At 46.1% G+C, this 8,776-nt stretch overlaps 1 long non-coding RNA gene across 1 annotated transcript; it reads right to left on the reverse strand.

Annotated features, from left to right (window-relative positions):
• Nucleotides 1-1,330: 1,330 nt before the first annotated feature.
• On the reverse strand, nucleotides 1,331-7,180 carry LOC104857128. The gene is made up of 4 exons (XR_778791.2): nucleotides 7,060-7,180; nucleotides 5,823-6,027; nucleotides 5,546-5,745; nucleotides 1,331-1,455 (listed from the first exon to the last, which is right to left on the reverse strand). It is a non-coding gene; the product is annotated as an uncharacterized LOC104857128 (long non-coding RNA).
• Nucleotides 7,181-8,776: the final 1,596 nt, after the last annotated feature.

Raw genomic sequence — 8,776 nt, forward strand, 5'->3', positions numbered from 1 at the left:
CTGCGCGCCTCTTCTCCCACCTCCCCCGGGGGGAGGGGCCTGGAGGCATGGGGGTGCAGGCGCCCAATCCGAGGCGGAATGGGCGGGGCCACGGGCCCAGTGCAGAGCCTGAGTTCCCTAGCTGCGTCAGTGCTTAGCAGGCTGGCCCCAACCCTGTGTACCGCCCTATGTGGAGAGCTGCGGAGGGTCCTTGTAGGTATCTTCCAGGTTTTGCAACTCAACCACTGCTCTTAACTAGTTTTATCCCACTTTGCCTTTGGTCCTGCTCTGCTTTTCACCTGGGAGCTTTGCCCTTTCCTCATTTGCCTATAAACGTCTCACTTTCTTCCCCAAGAAGCGCCTTCTTGGCCCTTGTCATTGATTGGCAACCTGTCCAAAACACTGCGTCCTCTCCAAAGTACAATTCCATCTTGACCTCAGAGGTGGCACCCCTTCATGCTAGCTTCTGAGATGAGGCCATCCTAACCTGGTTCCTAGCTGCATTTTACCCCAGTCTATGCCTCATGCCACTTCCTCCTTTAACAACCCATAGAGCCAATCTCAGTCTCAGTCTCTCTCCCTCTGTCCCTTTCTCTCATTTCCAAGTCCTTCTTGGAGACACAGGAAAATTCAGCTGTCTTCTTATGCCACTTTAGTGTCATAGGAAGCTTAAGGGTTTGCCTCAGGCACATCTACATTTGAGCTATGCTGATCTGGTGTGAGGTTAGTTCTCTGACTGTGTGTTTTCCAGGGTACCATCTAATAAGGTAGCACATTTCCCCTTGCCCTTGGACTTCTACTTCACCCCCATCTTTGGGCTTACCTCCAGAAGCAGAAGGCAAAACACATTAGTAAATTGGTAAATACTCTCTTATATCCTGCCACAACAATAGAATATAGATTCAGGGTAGAATTCAAGACTGCTTTTCATTTAGTTCCAGGATGCTTTCGTGGGTACTCCTTGAGGGCAGGCTCTGCATCTTCCATCCACCACTGTATCCCCAGGGCTAGCATTATCAGTTGGGTTTCAGGGGCTCCACTGGGGTTTGAAGTATGATCAGAGCTACCCGGGTAAGAAAGCAGAGTATCTGGGCTGTAGTCAGCCCAATGCCAGGAGGACTCTCTTGTCATGTAGCATGGTGGAAATGACCCTGGACTCTGTGGATATGTGAAAAGGTGCACTGAGAACGTGCCTATATGGACTGCAACTGCCACAAAATATAGTCAGCACCCACAGGGCTGTTCTCAGGAGTGACTCTCTCCAGATGTATCAGTCAGTGCTTACTAGAGAAACATTTAATGTAAGATATACAAATATATAAGAACTTACAAGATTGGCTTACATCGGCTGCCCACAGAGTCAGGTGTGGAAGAGTATGAAAGGTTTGTCTGCACACTGGAGATCTGAAGGATCCAGTCAAGGCCTGGAGCTCCCTGTAGTGTCCTGTGTGAAACCTTATCAGGAGGCCGAAGTTTCTGTGGTGGAAACCAGGAGACAACGTCCAAGGTGAAGGTAAAGACCAGAGCTCCTCTGAAGAAACAGAAGCAGCAGCCTTCCTTCTTCATTTCCCTTTTATACCATTCTGGCAACAAATCTCCCTAGGGTGGGTCTTCTACACCCAGAACTAATGCTGAGCCAATCTAATGCTGAGCCAATCTAATTGGGCCTTTCTTACTCAAGTTGATAATTGGTTAACTATCACACCAGATGTGCAAAGTAGCTCTTGGATTTGTTCTCAAGCTGTCTGAGAACATGGATGGACAGAGCTAGGCCCAGGCTGTCCTGAGGTCTGCCCAGTACTAGTCCTGGGCTCCCTGGGGCTCCAGAATGTGAAAGTGAACCCCATCAGAACCAGAATCTGATTCTGTCTTATATCACTAGAAATATAAGTGGAGCCCCATGGAGCATGAAGGGACAGATGGAAGGCTGGGCACAATAGTATCCTTGACATCTGCTGAGCTCCTACATTGGGCCATACACTGTGTTGAGTACTTTATAAAATGAGATGATTTCTCTCCTTGTGAAGGAGGTCAACCACAGTCCTGTTTGCCTCTAAAATCTTAAAATCATCTTCTGACCAACTCTTCCCTTCTCTTTCCTTTCCTCACTTTCCCACCACCACCACCACCACCTTCTTTCTTCCCTCTCCTCTCCTCTCCTCTCTTCTTTCTAGGCCCAGACTTTTCTATCAAGCCATTAATTCACTGGTTCCGCCAGCTCAGCTCTAAGTAAACCAACAGACAGGCTTTGGAGCAGTCTAGGAAAGTAGAGGATTTTTTAAAGTTTCCACCAGAGGTCGCCTAAGCTCTAGTGTTCATTATTACTACTTAAAAAGCAATTCATTTCCTTAAAAAAGATTTTGTAAAGTGCAAAAATAAAACTAAATAAGTGAAACAGAAATACCTAATCAGATCACTGTGAGTACTGCACTGCCACTGAGTAAGGTATTACTGGCTCTTTCAACATTTGCATTGTACTTGTCTGAACAAGGAGTCACTTTTGGTCACTCCATTTTCTCCTGGCTTGCTCTGTAGCTTTTTTGACCTAGGGAGGATTTTTGCTTATTCTCCTAGATATAGCTTTGAAAGCACCTCAGGGAAGGTAACAGAGTATGGCTGTTTGGGAATAAAGGAGGGTTATCACAGTCAAGGGTGTCCCCGTATGGGCTTGGCTGACAACTGGCTTTTGGTCTTTCAGATAAAACTGGAGCCTACTGTGTCTATGCCTGTGCTTTCAGACTCTGACAAGCAGATGTTTCTTGCAAAGAAAAGCCTATTTTGGAATATCAGGTCGAAGCCCATTCCCTCCTGCAGCAAAAGCCAGGGGATAAGATGGACTGGAAAACACTGCAAGGACTTTGCTGCTAAACCTTTCTTGTCATTTCTCCAAGGCCTCCTGTCATATGTGTGCTATGAGCCACACCTCAGGCATGAATAAATGCATCAAGAGAGGAAAGAGATACAGGCAGCTAGAAATACAACTTGAAGGGGGAAAAAATAAGAAGAGAGATCTTCAGAGGTACACAAGTTCCCTAGGTCCTGCATCCTGTCATCAGGTTTTTATTTGAAGAAATGGGGCATATAGGGCTGGGGATTTAGTTCAGTGGTTCGCTGCCTGCCTCGCAAATGCAAGGTCCCGAGTTCAATCCCTGGTACCAAAAACAAAAACAGAAATGTGGCATATGGGAACCAGCATATGTCATGCCTTGTGGAATCCATGTGACATGATAGTTTTGTAGCATCATTAAAAAGTCTAATATTATGAAAAGGTTCTCTAAGAGTCTCTAAGGGAACAATAAAAACACATAGGGGAGAAAGGCAAACTAGAGAACATTTTGCTGAAAGGCATAAATTTTCACATATACAAAGAAAAATATTTTTTTTTTGGTACCAAGGATTGAACTTGGAACCTTGTTCTTGCAAGGCAGCTTTTGGTACCACTGAGCTAAATCCCCAGCTTAAATTTTCACGTATAAAATGCAGTTTTCAAAAGTCTCCAGAGTCCACAGCTGGGATCGCTCTCCAGTATATCTAGGAGCCAAATTGTTGTCTTTGAATCCGAGCAGGAACAAAGCTCTAAAGCCCTGTGTTCTATCCCTAATCTTGCAGCCCATGAAAGAAAGCACCAGCTTTCCCTTACCTGGCAGCCTGGTCCCCACCTGCGGATGAACTGGGGTTGTTATGGCTTGTCTAGATGGCCCTCCAAAGACTCATGCGGTCATAGGTGGGGCTTTTTCAGAGGTGGCAGGATCTAGAGAGTGTGATGCTGGGGTTAAGGTAAGTGATTATTAAACTAACCCACTGATTGGTTTGGCACAGTTCTGGCTACGATTAAGGGTGCCCCAACCTGAGTGTGAGTGCTACCCTCCTTAAAGGTTGGTAACCTGGATAAAGTATAAAAGGACAGAAAGAATTGGCTTGCTGCCTTTTACCTTCTGCCTGCCATGAACTGTTTCCCCTCTGCTATGCCACTCTGCTTTGGAGCCAGCCAATTAGGACTAAAACCTCTACAAACTGTGAGCCAAAATAAACATTTCTTCCTTTCACGTTGGGTGTCAGGTATTTTGTCTCAGCAACCAGAAAACTAAGACTGAGGTTGAGCAGTCATATGACAGAGCAATCTTCAGAATACAAACTGAAATGAGGCTGACTGATTTCCACTCCAGCTCTACTATGTGACCTGGAACCACTGCTAAAGTCCCCTGGCCTCATCAGGATATGTAAACCCCACCAACAGGTGATCTAAGGGCCTATCCCCAGCCTCTAGAAGACTCTCAATAGGCTTTGGCTACTAGGTTCTACCTGCCTGGACAGACTCTAGCCCATGCAGTTCCAGACCCAGCCTTCCCAGGTGGGGAACAACTAAAGCAATTACTGACTCTCCTGAGCTCCAGGCCATGGACTGTAGATTTCAAGGAGATGTCATCTGGGCCAATGAAATATTTCCGTTATAAAGCTGCAGTGTGCGGCGTGTGGCGTGTGGGGCTTTGGCCTATGTTCAGGCAATGCCCACCCAGCTGCCTGACAGGACCCAGGCTCCAGGGCTTCATGAGCATCCTCCTGAGAGCCCTTCCCATGGCCACTGTGACCTCTGCAATTCCAAATTTCCATTTCTAATGAAACTGGTTTTCTACCTCAATAAGCTACTTACTAAACACATTCCTGGAGGAATGCAATAGCAGGCTGGAAGTAAGGTGGCATTAGCACTTATCACATCATTGTCAGCCCATAGTGGGGTCCAAAGTCACACAGAAATCTTTCTCATCTCTTTTTCCTCTGACATTCTTGTGAGCCAAATTCATCCCAGACTTTTTAGCCCCTTGAGTCCTCAGTGCTGACCCAGGGATAGTGCACAAACTGAGGCATGGAGAAGGCTGTCACTGGCCAGCAGAGCGGGAAGCCTTGCCACTTAAGAACTATGCCACACTTCTCCAAATAGGTCCCCCAGCCAGGATAGTGGGCTGGGCTGCTCAGCTGTGTGCTGTGAGGGTGATCCCATTGTATCTTCACGGGCAACGGGGACTCCTGGGGGTCATGAGGCAGAGAAGCAGGGGTAATCAGGCAAGTGAGAAAACCTCAATTTTGCTCAGGTGTGGTCCAGATGAGTTTTAATGCTACTGCACCTAGTGGCCAAGTCTGGAGTGAGTCCTCTGGGCCATCACCTGAAGGATTTTATTTAAGGCTCAACAATGCTGGGCTGTGGCTTGGAATATTCTCATTTTGTAGGAGAAAATACAGGTAAGCTAAGGTCACACCACTAGTCCATAGCAGTAACAGGGCTTACACCCAGTTCCAGCCAGTATAACTGCCCCCTCACTTGGACTCTGCACTTTGTACTGACTTAGTGAAGAAGAAAATGACTGAATATATGGCTGCAGTGAGCACAGTGAAGTAACCTGCGTGGCACACTTGTCTGTGCTGACCCTGAGCTAACTGCTCCAGCTTGAAGGCCAACTAGCTTCGTGGAACCACCTCAACACCTTGCCTCTTTAACGTGCACTCCAGTCTCCACTCAGATAACTCAGGGGGAGACAAATGGAAATGATAAAATGAGGCAAAGACTTACCTCCGGTAGGAAAGATGATACATTTCAAGGTGATGTCATCAGGCATCTTTGCATTCTGTCAAAAGTTCCCCAAGAACCTTCTTGGGAGCACAGCAGGCTGTACACAGTCATTTGGAGCAGGCTGAAGTGCTGGGTCTCTTGTAGCTTGTCTCCTGCCATGTTTTCCAGTCAGGGTTGTATCCAGACAGCAGGTGCCACAGCTGGACAGACAGACAAGTCTCAGCTCATCCCGAATCTCTTCCACTCAGCTTCCCTGAACCTGCCAGGCCAAGCTTACCTTCTCCTGTCCACCCCAAGGTCTCCTTGAAGTCAGACCATCTTCCCTCTCCTGATCAAGTAGCTGTCCTCTGCTCGATCTCCTCCTACTACCTCAGGCCTACTCTCATGTCATCTCTGACAGGCACCCAATTCCATGAGCAGCATCTGAGAACTTTGATGTCAGGTCAGCAGGATCCTGGAAAATGTTTCTGTCCCAATGAAGGCTGGAAAAGGGGAAAGAGGCTTTGGGATAAAAGTGAAAGCAATGCCCAGGGAGAGAACATTGAGAAAACAACCAGAATCAGACTTCACATGTGCCCCCCACTGACCTCCTGCAAGTCAAGCTCTACATTTACCAGAAGATAACATTTCCATCTCTGATTTTTTATCCCCAAGAATCAGTGCTGAGCAAGTGCTGAGAAAACCCAATAATGTGAGGGTGATCAATGCCACTGAACTATATACTTATAGTGGTTGAAATGGATATATACATAAAAAGAATAGGAACTGGGACTCTGCTTCTTAGAGTGGTAACCCATAATCCCTTCCAAGCACCACAGCTGCAAATGTCTGGGAGTGCTGCTGTACACCTTTTCCCATGCCTTTCCTTAGGATGACAAGGCCCTGTTCCAGGGACTGGATTCCTAGCTTTTCTCACCCTCCCTGTACTCCTCAGCAGCCTTGGAAGGTCCATTGAGTCAAGTGTAGGTTACAGACAGTTTTTTCCCCAGGACTGAATATTATTACTCTGTCCCCTGGCCACTGCCTATTTCTCCATTCTCACACTCAGCTGGACTCAAGTTCTTCATCCTCTATGAAATCTGAGTTAGCTGCTCCCACCTTTTGCTTTGGAAGATACCATTTCTGCCTTTTCCAACCTCTTTGGCATCTGAGCTCCCAGGCAAAGCTTTCCTTTTAAGCTTTCTTAAGAGTCATGATTTATTACTGTGGAGCACTTAATTAGTCCTGTCCCACCCATGGTGCACCATTACTTTGTCACTACATTAACATGAGCAGCAGCTGAGCCCCCATCTGTCATTTCCCATATTCTGACCCTCATGCCCCACCTTGGCGCTCTGGGTACCCTCACTCTAACCACAGTCCCCCAGATTGATTCTGGTAGTTTGTCCCTGAAGCTACCAAGCCCAAAGAAATGTTCCAAAATGTATGTTCCCTCTTTTCTTTTCCCATCTCCAAATTAGAATGAATGGCATTCAAGTATCAAAATCAGAAGATAAAATCGAGTGGCCTTCTACCTAGGGGCAATGTGGGTATTCACCAGGAAAGTCACATGTTGCCTCTGTGGCCTATTTCTTCAGGAACATCCTCTTGGCATATTCAGCAGGGTGCACTTAAATCCTTCAGGGTGAGGATCCACCTGCAGAAGGGAGCAAGTGTTTGTGAGTTTCTGTATTAAATGTAGAGCACTCCCAACAACCTGGTAATACTTCCCCAATCTGGGAAAATCTACCAAGAAGTCTAAACACAGACAACAGCTTTCTCACCACATATTAGCATTTGCAGATGTTTTCTGATCCAGCCAGCCCAAGCCACCCATGTGAAGTGATTATTCACTTACAAGTTTTCCCCACCCAAGTCCCAAACTCCACTGTATCAGTAACATCACGTTAATGACTGGATGAGCAAAATATGATAGGGATGTTAGCAGCCTTAGAAAGATTTAGGCACTTCAGAGGGTGATATATAAGCCCTTCAAAGTTTCAGGGGCCCACTATATCAATGAAGTATTCAGGGATCCGGTGGTCAGGGACATGCTAGGACTCCCCGCTCCCAAAGTAAAGGACAAATGATGGCATGTTACATTTCCTACCACTAAGAGGGAGGCACAAGGCCACATAGGCATCTATGGGCTAGGAAGCAGGGAACCAAGGGGTGCACTGACCCACTTACTTTTCCAGTGATCCAGTGGGAACTTGTGCTTCCTGCCCCCACAACTTTGGATTCTGTGAGATCAGACCTGCACTGTCCAATACAGTCACCACTAGCCACATTTGGCTGTTTAAATTTAAAGTAGAACTAAAAATTCTGTTCCTCAGTTGTGGTAGTCACATTTTAAGTACTCAATAGCCACATATGATTGGTGGCTACCTTATTTGGACAGTCTTGGCTGGGCATCCTGGTTCCACAGATGAAAATAGTTCCACCAGGAGACATTAATTGAGTCCTATTGTTGTGGAAGGAATTCACAAGTGACACGCACATAGAGACAAGCTGAATGGAAGTAAAATAAAAAAATTTATTTTGTCAGAAAAGGGTCGATCGCACTCAAGTAGGCAGTGCTGGTGATCGACCTACTATTGGGTTGCAGTTTCCTTTTATAGGGTTTACAGCTATGCTCTCATTCAGGTGGTTACATTTCATTTCCTCAGTTCATATCACCCATATACAAATTGCAGTAACCTGACAGTTCACTTTAACCCAGACATAACAAGGAGTTTACCTCAAGATTCATCTAGCTATCTATTCTAGTGCACAGGAAGGTGGTATTCAAGGTTAGGAATGAGGCCAGATGTCCCACTTCATGGTCAATGTCTCCAGTGTCTATCAATTTTAAACTAAACAAAGCAGATTGTTGTTAGAGACAGCAAAAGTCATTTTAGATTTTCCTAACATTTTATAGGTTTTTAGATTATTTACAAAAGTTCTATCACTATAAAGTGATTTACAAGTCAGGGCACTTTGAGTTCTTCAAATGATGGGACCAATAGGCATGAAGAAAAGTTCCTATCCTGAGAGGGTTTGTTAGGTCTGGTAATCAGGAAGCGATAGGGAAGCTCTTACATAATTGGAAGAGAGGGATGTGTTTGGTATCTATGTGAGACACTCAAATGTGCCTTGGTTACCCTTTGATTTCTGTGATTAACAGACAAGATTGGGGCTGGGGATTTAGCTCAGCAGTTCAGTGGCCTGCCTTGCAAGAGCAAGGACCCGAGTTCGATCCCCGGTACCAAA

Source organism: Fukomys damarensis, unplaced genomic scaffold (assembly GCF_012274545.1).
Source record: "Fukomys damarensis isolate Sample0158 unplaced genomic scaffold, DMR_v1.0_HiC HiC_scaffold_39, whole genome shotgun sequence".
NCBI lineage: Eukaryota > Metazoa > Chordata > Mammalia > Rodentia > Bathyergidae > Fukomys > Fukomys damarensis.